Source organism: Schistocerca americana, chromosome 5, assembly GCF_021461395.2.
Source record: "Schistocerca americana isolate TAMUIC-IGC-003095 chromosome 5, iqSchAmer2.1, whole genome shotgun sequence".
NCBI lineage: Eukaryota > Metazoa > Arthropoda > Insecta > Orthoptera > Acrididae > Schistocerca > Schistocerca americana.
In genome coordinates, this window is record NC_060123.1 from 404,626,195 (window position 1) to 404,643,491 (window position 17,297).

The 17,297-nt window shown below is 45.2% G+C and overlaps 1 protein-coding gene and 1 non-coding gene across 2 annotated transcripts in view; one reads left to right on the plus strand and one right to left on the minus strand.

Annotated features, from left to right (window-relative positions):
* Positions 1-17,297, minus strand: part of LOC124616402 — a 627,981-nt gene that overhangs the window by 207,764 nt on the left and 402,920 nt on the right. The gene's annotated exons all lie outside the window — the stretch shown is intronic.
* On the plus strand, positions 15,856-15,930 carry Trnaw-cca. The gene has a single exon. It is a non-coding gene; the product is annotated as a tRNA-Trp (tRNA).

Genomic DNA, 17,297 nt, shown 5'->3' on the forward strand with positions numbered 1-17,297 from the left:
ACGTGCGGCGAGGCGCCACGGGCGGTGGCCGCTGTTGATTGCAGCAGCGGAAGGGGGCGTGGCTGATGGCCGTTCCACGGTTCGGCGCTGGAGATGTCTGACGTCACAGCCGACCGCGACAAACTAACACGTGTCGTTCCTGCTGCACCCTAACCTCATTCGTCTGATTCTCTTTCAGTTTCTCATGAATGTGGCCTCTTGACCCTTTGCGATAATCTAATAAAAGCCAACGTGGAGTTCACGTCAGAGAGTAATACTCTTTATCAATATTTGCCATTCCCTACCTTACCTTACCCTGACGCATAAGGGGGTTGGGTTGTTTGGGGGAAGAGACCAAACTGCGAGGTCATCGGTCTCATGGGGTTAGGGAAGGACGGGGAAGGAAGTCGGCCGTGCCCTTTCAAAGGAACCATCCCGGCACTTGCATGGAGCGATTTAGGGAAATCACGGAAAACCTAAATCGGGATGGCCGGACGCGGGGATTGAACGGTCGTCCTCCCGAATGCGAGTCCAGTGTGGACGCATAAGGAACGAGGAAAACTGACTATGTTTATATGTTTGCATCCTGTAATGAATACATGTATCTGCACATGACCTGATCTCACTTTCTGTCATTCTCACAGTACATCTGTGCTACGGAAGTCACCTTACGATGGCGACAGTCCGCTATCTTTTCTCCCTTACAGTTCCATTTACGAATGGTGTGTGGGGAGAGTGATTGCTGCTAAACTCGGTATGAGTTCTCGCTGATTATCTAGTCAGTGGGATTAAACTTCAAGGTGAACAGGTATCAATTGTAAGATTCGCTGATGACTATAATCATCAGCAAAATTGAAGAAGAATTGCAGGAGCCGTTTAATGGAACGAGTAATCTGAGTACAGAATACGGACTGAGAATAATTCGAGGAAAAAAGAAAGTTTTTTTACTTAGGAGAAGGAGAAATTCTTAGCCGAGATCGCTATAAAAAAAACTTTATTGTAGGTAACTGGTTTCGGTAAAACTAAGTTACCATCTTCAGATCTTCTTAAAGGTTATTACAAACGTCTTGTGCCACATACACACGAATCTTTCCACTGAATTTCCAGGTACATAGAACAAAAGCGATGCGTTGACAAATCAAAATTAAAATTACTATATACATCACAATTCGCGAAAACAATGTTCCATAACATAAGATGTCAGGCCTACCAGGGGGCAACAATACTATGAACAGTCTTTTGGCGCCCTGTTGGATGTGGTTAAGTTATGGAACGATGTTTTGGCGAATTGTGATGTGTATAGAAATTTTAATATTGACGCGCGGACGTATCGCTCATTTCATGTTTTATGTGACCGGGAATTCAATGGGAATATTTTGTGTGCACCTGGCACAAGGTGTTCGTACAGCGAGAAACTTAACATTATAACTGATGATTGCAAAACAGATGAAGTTAAGGAATACTGCTACCCAGGCACCGAAATACCCATGACCGTCGGAGCAAGGACATAAAAGGCGGACTAGCACTGAAAAAAGGGCATTCCTAGCCAACGGAAGTCGACTAATATCAAAACGTAGGACTTAATTTGATGGAGAAATTTTTGAGAATGTACGTTTGCCGTACAGCATCCCGATAGCGAGACATAGGCTGCGGGGCAACCGGAACAGAAGAGAATACAAGCATGTGAGACGTGGTGCTGCAGATGAATTTGAAAACCAGGGGGACTGACAGGTGAGGAATGAAAAGGCTCTCCGCAGAATCGGCGAGGAAAGGAATACTTGGAAAACACTGACAATAATAAGTCATCAGGTAGTAACTTCCGTGATGTTACAGGGAGCTGTCGAGGATAAAAACTGTAGACGTAGACAGAGATTGGAATACATCCAGCAAGTAACTGAAGACGAAGGTTACAAGTCCTACCCTGAAATAAAAAGGTTGTCACAGGAGAGGAATTTGTGGCAGGCCGCTTTAAACCAAGCAGAAAACTAATGAAAAAAAATAATAATCTAGTCAGGTCATTTCGCGAGGCTTTGGAGAGAGGAAGTAATATGTTGTCCAACTCTTCTTGGAACGTATAAGCACTCCGTCCTCAGGCCACGAGTGGCCTACCGGGACCATCCGACCGCCGTGCCACCCTCCGAGGAGGATGTGGATAGGAGGGGCGTGGGGTCAGCACACCGCAGCTCTCGGAATTTAAACGTCACCGTGTTGACAACGCTCCTCAAGTAGCATCTGCCACTGGAGTTTATGGAACATCTCCGTAACGCTCTGGCGTCGACTAAACGATTCCGTAAAGAAACTTCTCTATCTCTTCAACTGATACAAGTTGGTAAGGGTCCCAGACTGATGTGCAGTATGAAAGAAAAGGTCGAACTGTTGTTTTGGATGCCACTTCTTCCGTGGATGAATCATATGTCCTTACGATTATCCGAATGAATCTCAGCCAAACATCTGATTTTCCTTCGATTTGTTTAATGTGATCATTCCACTTTAACTCAGTCTGATGGTTGCTCCCAGGTATTTTAAGGCATTTACTGTAAATATCTTAATAAGTTAATATGATTGAAGCTTGGTTCAAATGACTCTGAGCGCTATGCGACTTAACTTCTGAGGTCATCAGTCGCCTAGAACTTAGAACTAATGAAACCTAATTAACCTAAGGACATCACACACATCCATGCCCGAGGCAGGATTCGAACCTGCGACCGTAGCGGTCGCTCGGCTCCAGACTGTAGCGCCTAGAGCCGCACGGCACGATTGAAGCAGCAGAAATGTTCGTCAGTTTACCCGGAATAGTGGTTCTATAAATTTGTAGAACAAGGTTTCAGGCTTTCAGTAGTTACCATTTAAGTTAACTAAAGATGCCTGTTACGCTTTCGTATGAGCTATATAAAGCTCATGTACAGTGCTGCATGAAATTATAACGAATCTTTAAAAAAGTAAAAAAAAAACAAAACTGCCCTACGTCTACGAATGCGAAACACAATGCTGTTATCAAGCGATCCAGTGATCCACTAATGAATCACAATAAGTGACGATTATGGTTTTGTCTGTCCAAGTAATGAATCTATATAGATCGCTTTCAACATAGGATTAAATAGCCAACCGGTTGCACATAAACGGTCGATATATTGACCTAGGTTTCGCCATCTACTAGGGGTGTCTTCGTCAGAATGAAATGTTGCTAAATCCCATAAAATAACATATAGAAAACCAAGTATGACAAAAAACACATTAACCAAGATGACAATTTTTCATATATCGATTACAAAATGCAGCGGTCATCAACTTCTCATCTCGTGAAACTGTCTTCGCCTTTATTGGTTAACTCTCGCAAGCCTTTGTTCGTGGTTTCCATCGTTACTTATTCGGGAGTGTGGTGATGGATCTCATTTCCAACCGAAGCGAAGAATTTGCGAAAAAGTTTTTGGCACCTACTTTTCCTTTGCAAAGACCTTCAAGAGATCGACCTGAATGTGATTCAAACAGTAGGCATCTGCAAACATTTTACCTAACAAAAACGCGTTGTATTATGCTGCTTTTAAGTGCAATAGTTCTGAAAGTTCAGCCAACGGCGTAATTTGTGAACGGTCGCAAAACCCTGTATGCTACGCACTTTCCTCTCTTCTTAGGAACGTGATGCAATGTGTACGCTCTACTCGAGCGATTATTTCCTTGTCTTGTTTGTGTGAGGTATTACCCAGTTTATTATATATCGGAGAAAAAAAACCTTCAAAACAATGACGCGAGGACATATTAAGAATCCTGCCAGATAAATAAAACCTCCCAGTGGGAATACATAGTGAGTCGACTCTTCAAACACTGGCAATCGTCGTACGTTTGTTTCATAATAGTTTCCTCGTGGGAACCTTGCGAGAGAGACGGGAAGCAGGGGACCAGTGAAAAGGTACGTGAAACAAACACCAGCTTACACACTCTTTTACTTTAACAGCACGATGAAATATCAGAGACGGAATGCTAATTCAGGATGGAGGCAACTATTTTTAACAGTGGATGTCGGCAAAGAATGGTATGCTAAGCTAATAGATGCGCGCAGAGGAGGGAGTGCAGGGAGAACGAAAACGATAGGACACCACTGCAATGCCTAGCTGCTTTTGTTCACTAACGTATGACCCTCATTTTAGTTGACATCATCATCTTTGCTGCCGTTTTAAAAAACTAGCGCCTTCGTTATAACCACGAGAGATATACAAGGAGAAGAAAATATAGCCTAATGGAGATCGGTTACTATGCCATAAAATTCTTTTGCAGAGTAGCTCTAGTAACTACTTACATACTGTAATATATTCAGAGAACAAATGTTGGCTAAATCTACCAATGTCAAAAACGTATTTTAGGCGAAGAGAATAGCGTATGTGGCACGAAATAACTTCTTGATAACTTGGTGAATATATTCGCCTGATCAATTAAGTTCTAACAAAGGATCGGAGCTGGTGTCTTAATGGATACATACATCACCTACGTTGCACATCAACACAGTGTACGCATGCAGATAACATGGCACTAGAACACTTTAACCGAAATAAGCTTCTTGTTGATACAACACGCGAAACAGACAATTCGCCTTAGAAGAATCGACATCGTGGTAGTCTAAAACATACAAGCTCTCAACAAGTTAACTGAAAGCGGCTGGTATGTCTTGCTTTAAAAAGCGATCATAAATAGCAGTTGGCGGCGAAGGCTAGAAGATGAAGGAGCAGGAGGTCTGACTGATACAGGGAACGGCAATTACACGTGTGATACAGAATTTTGTTTGTTTTGGAAGTATGGAGTATGCAATTAGAGAACTGTAAATTGGCCACTGAAAGAGATTCTACGTCCCTTGGCTGAAGTACTGCAATAACAAACAAATACTGCCCAGTTCCACTAGGTCCTAACACACTCAATAAGATGATGCAAGGAATGAATAAAGTTTCCGGACTATATATATGAAGACTAAGAGTAAATCGATCAGATAATAACAGATGGAAAATAAGTATGAGAACACACAAAAATCTCCGTCAAAGTTTAACCACCAAAACAAGTTTATCATCTTTGAAATATTTTGGCCAAAGTACTGACATAACTGCGCAAAGGCGTGGAGATGTCACGAAAGACTTTGAAAATCAAAAGAAATTTTCTTAAAAGGTTAAAGAGATGGTGAAGAGCTCATTGAGCCTAGACATAAAATACAGTATTATCCTGGCTTTTGTGGCAGAGTGTTGGACACTGAATTTTAACGAGGCAAGCAACACTCAAGCATTTTAAATGTGCACTGTAGATATGAAAGAAAGACACCCCGTGGAGACAGAAAAAAAACCGACGTGGAGAAGACTACACGCTCACTCCGGTTCAGTGGCTGATGGTAGTACGTGAATCAACAAAAGTCGCAAGACGGTGTACGACTTAGGACCGATGTTCATTTGTTTCAAGTAGCAACCAATCTTACCTCTGCATACAATGCAGTGTACATTGGCATGGTTGTCGCAGGTTTGTGTAGTATTCGTTGTGATGAGTTTTATTTCGTGTGTCGTTAACTCCACGTGTCACGTCCACTTTCATATACAAAGGCAGACCACAGTGCAATATTCAGTGCTGTCTGCTAATGCAGTCGGGGTAGGTTGGCAGCGATGGAAAATGGCTCTGAGCAATATAAGACTTAACATCTGAGGCCATCAGTCCCCTAGAACGTAGAACTACTTAAACCTAACTAACCTAAGGATATCACACACATCCATGCCCGAGGCAGGATTCGTACCTGCGACCGCTGCAGTCGCGCGGTTGCGGACTGAAGTGCCTAGAACCGCTCGCCCACCGCAGCCGGCGCTGGCAGCGATGTAATGAGTCTTGGCGAGTGCCTTCGATTTGTATCTTTTCAGCTAACCCCGCCCCCCCCCCCCCCCCCCAAATCAACAGCCCAGCAGAGTATCTCGCAGGAATGCGCGAATTGTAGGCGAAGGAGACGCAGCTCAGATACACACAGCGCTGCGGAGGCTTTTTGCTTGTTTGGAAGGCAGATGAGCAATGAGAAAACGTCGAAGAAATATGCAAACTCTTAATGGAGAGCTAAAGAGTGGTTGTATCCGCCAAAAATGGATTCTTCACCTTGGCAAACTTGTCAGATCATATAATGACGATGATCCCTAACTTGCGTTAAGGGAGTCTTCCTTTCCCGAACTTGCATCACCGAAATCCTGGATATTGATACTGCTATTATCTAAGTGTGTCATTTAGAGTACTGTGATGGAAATACGCCCCATGTGTATCGTAGAAAGGCTCGTGACAGTCACTTAATCGGTGTATTGGCCCAGGGTTTTCATTCGTGAGTCGGTAGGTTTCACTTAACGGGTCCCGCGGGATAGCAAATGAAGCATCGTGCCGGTTGCAGTTAATTAACTGCTTGCTAATGACACCGGTGTGGGGTGTTACCTGCGCTACGCGCTTACGGATCGAAAAGCCTCGCCGACACAGAAACCACATTCGCTTTCGGGTCTCCGTTTGACACGAAAGCTCTCTTAAATATCGTGCTTTCAAAATGAAAAAGTGCTTATTACGGGGTGCTAGTCTACGACCACACCTGAGACAGGCGCCAAAAGGCATCTTCTTACGGCAACTACCGCAATTTATTCGTCGTAGCCGCGTGGAGTGGCCGAGCGGTTTGAGGCGCCATGTCACGGACTGCGCGGCCCCTCCCGCGGGAGGTTCGAGTCCTCCCTCGGGGATGGGTGTGTGTGTTGTTCTTAGCATAAGTTAGTTTAAGTTAGATTAAGTAGTGTAAGTCTAGGGACCGATGACCTCAGCAGTTTAGTCCCTTAGAAATTGACACACATTTATCACCGTAAATTGGATACAACCTTTCGTGTTTAGTGGTCAGATCGTCCTGTTACACGCCTATTGTTATTTCAATTCACTTCGATGGTGGTCCGCACTAGTTACATCGACGTATCGGTCTTTGTCCCGGTTGGAGATTAATAGCTGAATTAGACACATCGACGAAACTTTTCTATCATCAAGACACGTCGTGCAGGTGCGTGCTATTTTGACTATTCCTGTAGCGATAGGAATGTCACCTATGGCGTTTGAAAACGCTACCTAGTATGAGTAGAACGCTGCACTCGAATGGAATGCCAACATTTCAGCTGACAGTAAAGCACCAGTATGGACGCATTAGGGACGTCTGTGGAACAGTAGAGTGAACATGTTATAAAGGACAATTGCGACCGATGTCTGGCTCCGCCATCATCACGTAACACGTAGAAGTCTTGTTATTAGGGAAGTCGCTCGACATGTGCGGTGTGGCGATAGTTCAAACGGCTCTGAGCACTGTGGGACTTAACATCTGCAGTCCCCTAGACTTAGAACTACACGACATAAATCGCATCAAACTATTAGTCGACGACCTTGGTGAGCACTACGTCACACACAACACCACGGGCTCCATTAAGTATGGGAAATAAATCTTCAGAATGGACGGGCCATGGTTGGCGTCATGTGTTGTTAATGGACGGAGCTCGCATATGTTTTGTACCCTGTTAATCCCAGACAACGTGTATGGAGGCAACCGGGTAATACTGAACTCCTCCAACACTATGACCCTCATGTACAACAAGACGGTGGTGGTGTAATGTTCTGGGGTGGCATTCCACTGGGCAACCGTACACGTGTCATGGTTGTTCAGGCCAGTATCAGTGATCTACGGTGCAGGGACGAGATTCTGCAACCAATAGTGGAGCCGTATTACCAACATTTTCGTTACAGTTTCATCCTGACGTACGACAACTCGCGTGCTCATAGTGCTGTTCTCGCGAAGACGTTCCTTCACCGTGCTAGAGTAGCCAGGATGGAGTGGCCTGCCTGTTTCCTGGACATAAATCTAATCCAACATGCGTACGACCGATTGAACAGAGTTGTTTTTGGACATCGGCAACGACCTCGAACTCTGCGCGACTTACCCAAAATCGCCAATGAAGACTGGGACAAATTGATCTCCTCGATGGTAGGCCACGACGGATTCAAGTTTGTATCTGAGCAAGGGGACTTTCCATCAAGCGCTGACGTTGCTCAGAAGTGCTGTGAAAAAATCCTCGTGGGAAACATACAATTTTGTAGTTATACATTTTTATGTGATCTGTGAACATTGCTAATAAATGTAGAGGATGAACATTAATAAAACCGACAAACTGCAGGGACGGATTCCTGACTCGAAATGGAGAAGAAAAGGTCTGTGAACATGTGTTCGAAAATGCATCATTGCCACGGTAGATGGCGCTGACGAATGAAAGTTCCTCTGACCATGCGCCGTGTGTTCCTTGTTTGTTGCACGCTGTGTGATTGACGCAGCGTACTGTGAGCAGCAGAATGATCCGGTATTCATGTCGGTAACAAGACGGGATGGTATTTGCGTACGGCCAAGCACATGGAAACGGTCGAGAGGCAGCACGGCTATACAAAAACAAATACTCTCACAGACGGCAACCACATTACACAATATTTTAGCCCTTTTTGGGCGTTTCTATGATCATGGGTCCTTTCAGACAGACTAACGTGCAGGGAGGCGAGGCGGATTGTGTGTACACCAGATTTGGAGAATCGGGTTCTGTCTTTGGACCGTCTGCTTGGCCGTAAACAAATACTATCTCGGCTTTTCGCGACATGAATACCGAACCATTCTGCTGCTTACAGTACCCTGCGTCAATCACACAGCCTGCAACACACAAGGAACACACGACGCATGGTCAAAGGAACTTTCATTCGTCAGCGTCATCTACCGCGGCAACTATGCATTTCCTGACATGTTCATAGGACCTTTTTTCCTCCATTTTCAGTCAGGAATCCGTTCCTGGAGTTTTTCCGTTTTATTAATGTTCACCGTGTATATGCATGCCTCGGAGGTAATCTTGGTTTTGTCTGCCATGAGTTTCGAAATAAAGGGATGATGCAAAACTTCTGCTGATGTGTGTACATAGCAAGAGCTTCACATTATGGTAGTTATTATTGTTAACGTGGTAGATGGTACATGTAACTAGAAGCAAAATACTGGGTCGCAGTCGGCCGGGGTGGCCGAGCGGTTCTAGGCGCTACAGTGTGGAACCGCGCGACCGCTACGGTCGCAGATTCGAATCCTGCCTCGGGCATGGATGTGTGCGATGTCCTTAGGTTAGTTAGGTTTAAGTAGTTCTAAGTTCTAGGGGACTGATGACCTCCGAAGTTAAGTCCCATAGTGCTCAAGAGCCATTTGAACTGGGGCGCACTGCGTAATACGCCTGCCAAACTGCACAACACGGAGCTGCCTGTACACCCCACAATGGTGTCACCAGATAACGGCCTCACACACTGGCCGACCTAGCTGATTTAGCACTGATGAGGTTTCTGTAAATCGCGTTCAGCTAACGCTGTGCGGCTGCGATACTCGTCTCAGGTGGGCTTTTTTCCAACAGAACGTTGAAGTTCACAGAAAAAATTTCTTACATCCAACACAAATTAAAATGTTGGGAGGTCTTTCTGAAGTGTAGACTTGTACAAAAGTGAAATGTGGACAATAAACTGTTAAGCCAAGAAGAGATTTGGAGCTGCGGCAGAACTAAAGTCACGATTGCTATGTTCACGCCGTTAAAGTCTAGCCTCCACCAGCAAATTCAAGACAGAAAAAATTCAGTTCCCGCGCTAAAAGCAAACTAATTTTTCATTGTTATTGGTTACCTAAAACTATCCTCACAATGGCTACTTGGGCTGAACACTTCTGGTTGGCACTTGGTTGCAGATTATAGGAGATACAAGCAGATTCTAAATGAAAAAAAAAATGGTAGGAAGAAAAATAAGACCAAATAAAAAAGTTCGTACGATGATAAAAATGATGCTGCAAAGTATCATAAATAACAAATCATTAAAACAAAAAAATAAAAATAATAATCGAAGTCTTTTGATTAGACTTAGCAATAAAAAAATTCGCTCAATTTGGTGAGATTCAAACCTCCGACCTTCTACACGCCAGGTTTAAACGTTAACCACTGTGTTAGTCCATTAAACTGCATTATGTATTTATATTTATGATTCTAGCGACATAGTCGCAACGACAAAATGCAAAGTTCAAAAATTTGGCTCCACACAACTTATCCAACGTAAGCGGACCTCTGTGAACATAATACTGTAACTACGTATGTGAAGCTGCAGCGCGTCTTGCGGGGAAGGATCCAGTAGGGTTTGCTTAGTGGTGTGTGTAAAACGTGTGCATTTCTTTATTATCGTCTTTTGTGTGTGTGTGTTTTATGAAATACGAAATAAAAGCGCCAGATCCAGGATTCGGGATACAACTATATCAAAAAAGAAAGCAGGACAACGAATTGGAAGTGAACTGACTGATTGTTGAGGCAATTTGGTAACCGCGAATGGTTCGGGCGAGACGTAGAGCGTTCTGATTGGAGGGAAACAGATACACAGCGTGAAGTGTCAACTATCAAGTAGGCCTTAATTTCAGTCGGGCTATAAATGGGTAGATCGAGTAACTGGTGAGGTGGTACTGAATCTAGGGGACTGATGACCATAGCTGTTAAGTCCCATAGTGCTCAGAGCCACTGAATCAAACTGTCGAAAACAGAGATGTAGATTGCCCAAGATCGCGTAGCCGGGAGAACTCTTTCTAACCAGTCTTCGGACCTAAGTCGAGATACAAAACTGCAGTACGCTACCGTAGTCTCTCATAAGTAAGTGTAGAATACGGTAGTTTTCCTAGTGGCTTTGGTCAGTTGCTGTCGCACACGTGTTATCTGTACATTTTGTATGTTGCATACCTATCGGGTGTAACCTCGTAACGGTCACCCTTTCTTTACGTATGCGATCAATGTCTTACCTCTGGCAGCTGGAACCAGTGAACCGTATTGAAGCTGGAACCAGTGAACCGTATTGAAACTTAGTGCGAATGCATAAAGGTCCACTTAACCTACGAAACGTTTTTGTTCTACATAGTTACCCTCCTATCTGTTACTTAAGAGTAAACAATATTTATAGCAAAACTGAAATTGTCAGTTCAGGTTTTATTGGAAAATTGTCACCAAATATTAAACGTTCAATACTCCATGTAGAGGCCTATCTCACTAGGGGTAAGATAGATACTGCCTACAGGAAAATTAAAGAGACCTTTGGAGATAAGAGAACGACTTGTATGAATATCAAGAGCTCAGATGGAAACCCAGTTCTAAGAAAAGAAGGGAAAGCAGAACGGTGGAAGGAGTATATAGAGGGTCTATACAAGGGCGATGTACTTGAGGACAATATTATGGAAATGGAAGAGGATGTAGATGAAGATGAAATGGGAGATATGATACTGCGTGAAGAGTTTGACAGAACACTGAAAGACCTGAGTCGAAACAAGGCCCCCGGAGTAGACAACATTCCATTGGAACTACTGACGGCCTTGGGAGAGCCAGTCCTGACAAAACTCTACCATCTGGTGAGCAAGATGTACGAAATAGGCGAAATACCCTCAGACTTCAAGAAGAATATAATAATTCCAATCCCAAAGAAAGCAGGTGTTGACAGATGTGAAAATTACCGAACTATCAGTTTAATAAGTCACAGCTGCAAAATACTAACACGAATTCTTTACAGACGAATGGAAAAACTAGTAGAAGCCAACCTCGGGGAAGATCAGTTTGGATTCCGTAGAAACACTGGAACACGTGAGGCAATACTGACCCTACGACTTATCTTAGAAGAAAGATTAAGGAAAGGCAAACCTACGTTTCTAGCATTTGTAGACTTAGAGAAAGCTTTTGACAATGTTGACTGGAATACTCTCTTTCAAATTCTGAAGGTGGCAGGTGCAAAATACAGGTAGCAAAAGGCTATTTACAATTTGTACAGAAACCAGATGGGAGTTATAAGAGTCGAGGGACATGAAAGGGAAGCAGTGGTTGGGAAGGGAGTAAGACAGGGTTGTAGCCTCTCCCCGATGTTGTTCAATCTGTATATTGAGCAAGCAGTAAAGGAAACAAAAGAAAAATTCGGAGTAGGTATTAAAATTCATGGAGAAGAAATAAAAACTTTGAGGTTCGCCGATGACATTGTAATTCTGTCAGAGACAGCAAAGGACTTGGAAGAGCAGTTGAATGGAATGGACAGTATCCTGAAAGGAGGATATAAGATGAACATCAACAAAAGCAAAGCAAGGATAATGGAATGTAGTCTAATTAAGTCGGGTGATGCTGAGGGAATTAGATTAGGAAATGAGGCACTTAAAGTCGTAAAGGAGTTTTGCTATTTGGGGAGCAAAATAACTGATGATGGTCGAAGTAGACAGGATATAAAATGTAGGCTGGCAATGGCAAGGAAAGCGTTTCTGAAGAAGAGAAATTTGGTAACATCCAGTATTGATTTAAGTGTCAGGAAGTCATTTCTGAAAGTATGCGTATGGAGTGTAGCCATGAATGGAAGTGAAACATGGACGATAAATAGTTTCGACGAGAATAGAAGCTTTCGAAATGTGGTGCTACAGAAGAATGCTGAAGATTAGATGGGTAGATCACATAACTAATGAGGAAGTATTGAATAGGATTGGGGAGAAGAGAAGTTTGTGGCACAACTTGACCAGAAGAAGGGATCGGTTGGTAGGACGTGTTCTGAGGCATCAAGGGATCACCAATTTAGTATTGGAGGGCAGCGTGGAGGGTAAAAATCATAGGGGGAGACCAAGAGATGAATACACTAAGCAGATTCAGAAGGATGTAGGTTGCAGTAAGTACTGGGAGATGAAAAAGCTTGCACAGGATAGAGTAGCATGGAGAGCTGCATCAAACCAGTCTCAGGACTGAAGGCCACAACAACTAACACTGAAGCGCCAAAGAAAAAGCTATAGGCATGCGTATTCGAATACAGAGATAGGTAAACAGGCAGAATACGGCGCTGCACTGTGGTCTGCAACACCTATACAAGACAACAAGTGTCTGACGCAGTTGTTAGATCGGTTACTGCTGCTACAAAGGCAGGTCATCAAGATTTAAGTGAGTTTGAAAGTGGTGTTATAGTCGGCGCACGAGCGATGGGACACAACATCTCCGACGTAGCGATGAAGTGCTGATTTTTCCTGTACGACCATTTCACATGTGTGCTGTGAATATCAGGAATCCGGTAATACATCAAATCTCCGACATTGCTGCGGCCGGAAAAAGATCCTGCAAGAAAGGGATCAACGAAGGCTGAAGAGAATTGTTCGACATGACAGAAGTGCAACCCTTCCACAAATTACTGCAGATTTCAGTGTTGGATTATCAACAAGTGTCAGCATGTGAATCATTCAACGAAACATCATCGATATGGGCTTTCGGAGCTGAAGGTCCACTCGTGTGTTCTTTATGACTGCACGACACAAAGCTTTACGCCTCACCTGGGTCTTTCAACACAGACATTGGACCGTTGATGACTGGAAAGATGAATCCATGGACCCTGCATGTCAGAAGGGGAATGTTCAAGCTGGTGGAGGGTCTGTAATGGTGTGGGGCGTATGCAGTTGGAGTGATACGGGAGCTCTGATACGTCTAGATACGACTCTGACAGGTGACACAAACGTAAGCATCCAGTCTGATCACCTGCATCGATTCATATTAATTGCGCATTCCGACTGACTTGGGCAATTCCAGCAGGCGAACGCGACACCCCACACAACTAGAATTGCTACAGAGTGGCTCCAGGAACACTATTCTGAGTTTAAACACTTCCATAACTCCCCAAACATAAACATTATTGAGGATATCTGGGTTGCCTTGCAATTTGCTTTTCAGAAGAAATCTCAACCCCCTCATACTCTTACGGATTTATGGACAGCCCTGTAAGAGTCATGGTGTCAGCTCCCTTCAGCACTACTTCAGACATTGGTCGAGTCCATGCCATGTCGTGTTGCGGTACTTCTGCGTTCTCGCGGAGGCCCTACATTATATTAGGCAGGTGTACCATTGTCTTTGGCTCTTCAGTGATATATACAGTACATCAAACATCGCTTCAGTAATTGGTCGAACTTACATAAAACATGTTTCTGTTATCCCATAAACAACTTTCACATTCACCAATAACAGGAAAAAAACGATTCTGTTCTTCCGTAAAAAACTTTCGCATCCACCAACAATAACAAAGACCTTTGACCATGATGAAGAACGTTCTACTGAACACATAATAACAATACGTATGTCTTAAGTGTGTGTGTTTGGGTACGAAAACTGTACTTACATCGAATGTAATTGCTTTGGTTACAAGAAGCGCAGATGTTACGCGATCAACTGGATGTTATTACTTACAAAACGCATTCTGTATGACTATAGGTACACGATGCACTAACACAGAATGTTGTACGGTTTTAACTACGTGCAAAAATATATATACACTCCTGGAAATGGAAAAAAGAACACATTGACACCGGTGTGTCAGACCCACCATACTTGCTCCGGACACTGCGAGAGGGCTGTACAAGCAATGATCACACGCACGGCACTGCGGACACACCAGGAACCGCGGTGTTGGCCGTCGAATGGCGCTAGCTGCGCAGCATTTGTGCACCGCCGCCGTCAGTGTCAGCCAGTTTGCCGTGGCATACGGAGCTCCATCGCAGTCTTTAACACTGGTAGCATGCCGCGACAGCTTGGACGTGAACCGTATGTGCAGTTGACGGACTTTGAGCGAGGGCGTATAGTGGGCATGCAGGAGGCCGGGTGGACGTACCGCCGAATTGCTCAACACGTGGGGCGTGAGGTCTCCACAGTACATCGATGTTGTCGCCAGTGGTCGGCGGAAGGTGCACGTGCCCGTCGACCTGAGACCGGACCGCAGCGACGCACGGATGCACGCCAAGACCGTAGGATCCTACGCAGTGCCGTAGGGGACCGCACCGCCACTTCCCAGCAAATTAGGGACACTGTTGCTCCTGGGGTATCGGCGAGGACCATTCGCAACCGTCTCCATGAAGCTGGGCTACGGTCCCGCACACCGTTAGGCCGTCTTCCGCTCACGCCCCAACATCGTGCAGCCCGCCTCCAGTGGTGTCGCGACAGGCGTGAATGGAGGGACGAATGGAGACGTGTCGTCTTCAGCGATGAGAGTCGCTTCTGCCTTGGTGCCAATGATGGTCGTATGCATGTTTGGCGCCGTGCAGGTGAGCGCCACAATCAGGACTGCATACGACCGAGGCACACAGGGCCAACACCCGGCATCATGGTGTGGGGAGCGATCTCCTACACTGGCCGTACACCACTGGTGATCGTCGAGAGGACACTGAATAGTGCACGGTACATCCAAACCGTCATCGAACCCATCGTTCTACCATTCCTAGACCGGCAAGGGAACTTGCTGTTCCAACAGGACAATGCACGTCCGCATGTATCCCGTGCCACCCAACGTGCTCTAGAAGGTGTAAGTCAACTACCCTGGCCAGCAAGATATCCGGATCTGTCCCCCATTGAGCATGTTTGGGACTGGATGAAGCGCCGTCTCACGCGGTCTGCACGTCCAGCACGATCGCTGGTCCAACTGAGGTACCAGGTGGAAATGGCATGGCAAGCCGTTCCACAGGACTACATCCAGCATCTCTACGATCGTCTCCATGGGAGAATAGCAGCCTGCATTGCTGCGAAAGGTGGATATACACTGTACTAGTGCCGACATTGTGCATGCTCTGTTGCCTGTGTCTATGTGCCTGTGGTTCTGTCAGTGTGATCATGTGATGTATCTGACCCCAGGAATGTGTCAATAAAGTTTCCCCTTCCTGGGACAATGAATTCACGGTGTTCTTATTTCAATTTCCAGGAGTGTATATATATATATATATATTCATGGGCTGAAACTTCCTGGCAGATTAAAACTGTGCCGGACCGAGACTCGAAGTCTAACACGGAGACGTGCTTGGGTAGCTCAGTTGGTAGAGCACTTGCCCGCCAAAGGCAAAGGTCCCGAGTTCGAGTCTCGGTCCGGCACATAGTTTTAACCTGCCAGGAAGTCTGATATCAGCGCACACTCCGCTGCAGAGTGAAAATGTCATTCTGAGTGAAAATGTCATTCTGAAGTCATGGGCTCTCAGTTTCTCTTTTACACATTCATTTGTGTTTCTTTCCCTACCAACGCTATCAATACTACAAGCAACCCTATCATTTGTTATTTGCCGGCCTTCTAGGCGCTTCGGTCTGGAACCGCGCGACCGCTACGGTCGCAGGTTCGAATCCTGCCTCGGGCATGGATATGTGTGATGTCCTTAGGTTAGTTAGGTTTAAGTAGTTCTAAGTTCTAGGGGACTGATGACCTCAGATGTTAAGTCCCATAGTGCTCAGAGCCATTTGAACCACTTGCTATTTACCCCACCGTTGTTTTGGTAGTGTGCAACACCTGACTGAAGACAAAAGCACTTGTGCAACACATTACAGTCCTTTTTGTCGAGGGAACGAAGATGAAGCAAACAATAATAAGCAAAGGGGGCAAACAACCGTGCGTCCAGAGCAAAGTCGCCTGCCGCCGAGATCGGCGCGTCAGCGGCCACCCATGTGTCTGTGTCCTTTTAAGAAGGCGGTCCGGGAGAGGCATTAGCCTAATTGATTCGTGGGAGGAGGAGGGAGGGGCGGCCGGTTGGCGCTGTCATTAGGACGGCGCGCGCGCTCTTTAAACCTTGGCGGGCCCACAACGCCGCCATTGTATGGTAAGGAGCCGGCGGTCGGTCACCAAGCCCAGCCGGTGCGGTATCGCCCGGGCCGCGAGATAGCCGCCTGGCGAAGCGAAGGCGAAGCGCAGCACGCGCACTTCCTTTGCCGGCCGCCACTCCAGGTGCCATTACGGCCCGGCGATAACTGCGGCCACTTCCCCAAGTACTGCGCTCGTGCCACCAAGGCGCCGTCCACCTACAAAAGGCGACGGCTGCGTTTCAAGTTACCTCTTCGGAACTGTCGCTTGGATGCCATCTAACGTGAGTACTACGAGGTGATAACGAAAATGAGTGGAAATTTGAATTTTGCGCGTAAATCATTAGAAGTACACTAAAATACCACTTTTGACGGTCACTTACAAAATTTTATCCGCTTGTCTTCTAAAGACACAAGAAGAGCTAAAACATACAATTTCAGATTACTGAGCAGGCTTTCGACCTAGATCATGCCGGGACAGATCTTGAATCTTAAAACTATTTTAAAAATTAAATTATTCAGGTCGAAACCAATAGTCTGCCATTTGTTAATTTAAAAAAAGCATACGATTCTATGGATAGACAATGTCTATGGAATATTCTAGAAGAACGCGGACTAAACATGAAAACTCGAAAGCTGATCGAACAAATACTGTCAGAAACCAAATCAAAAATT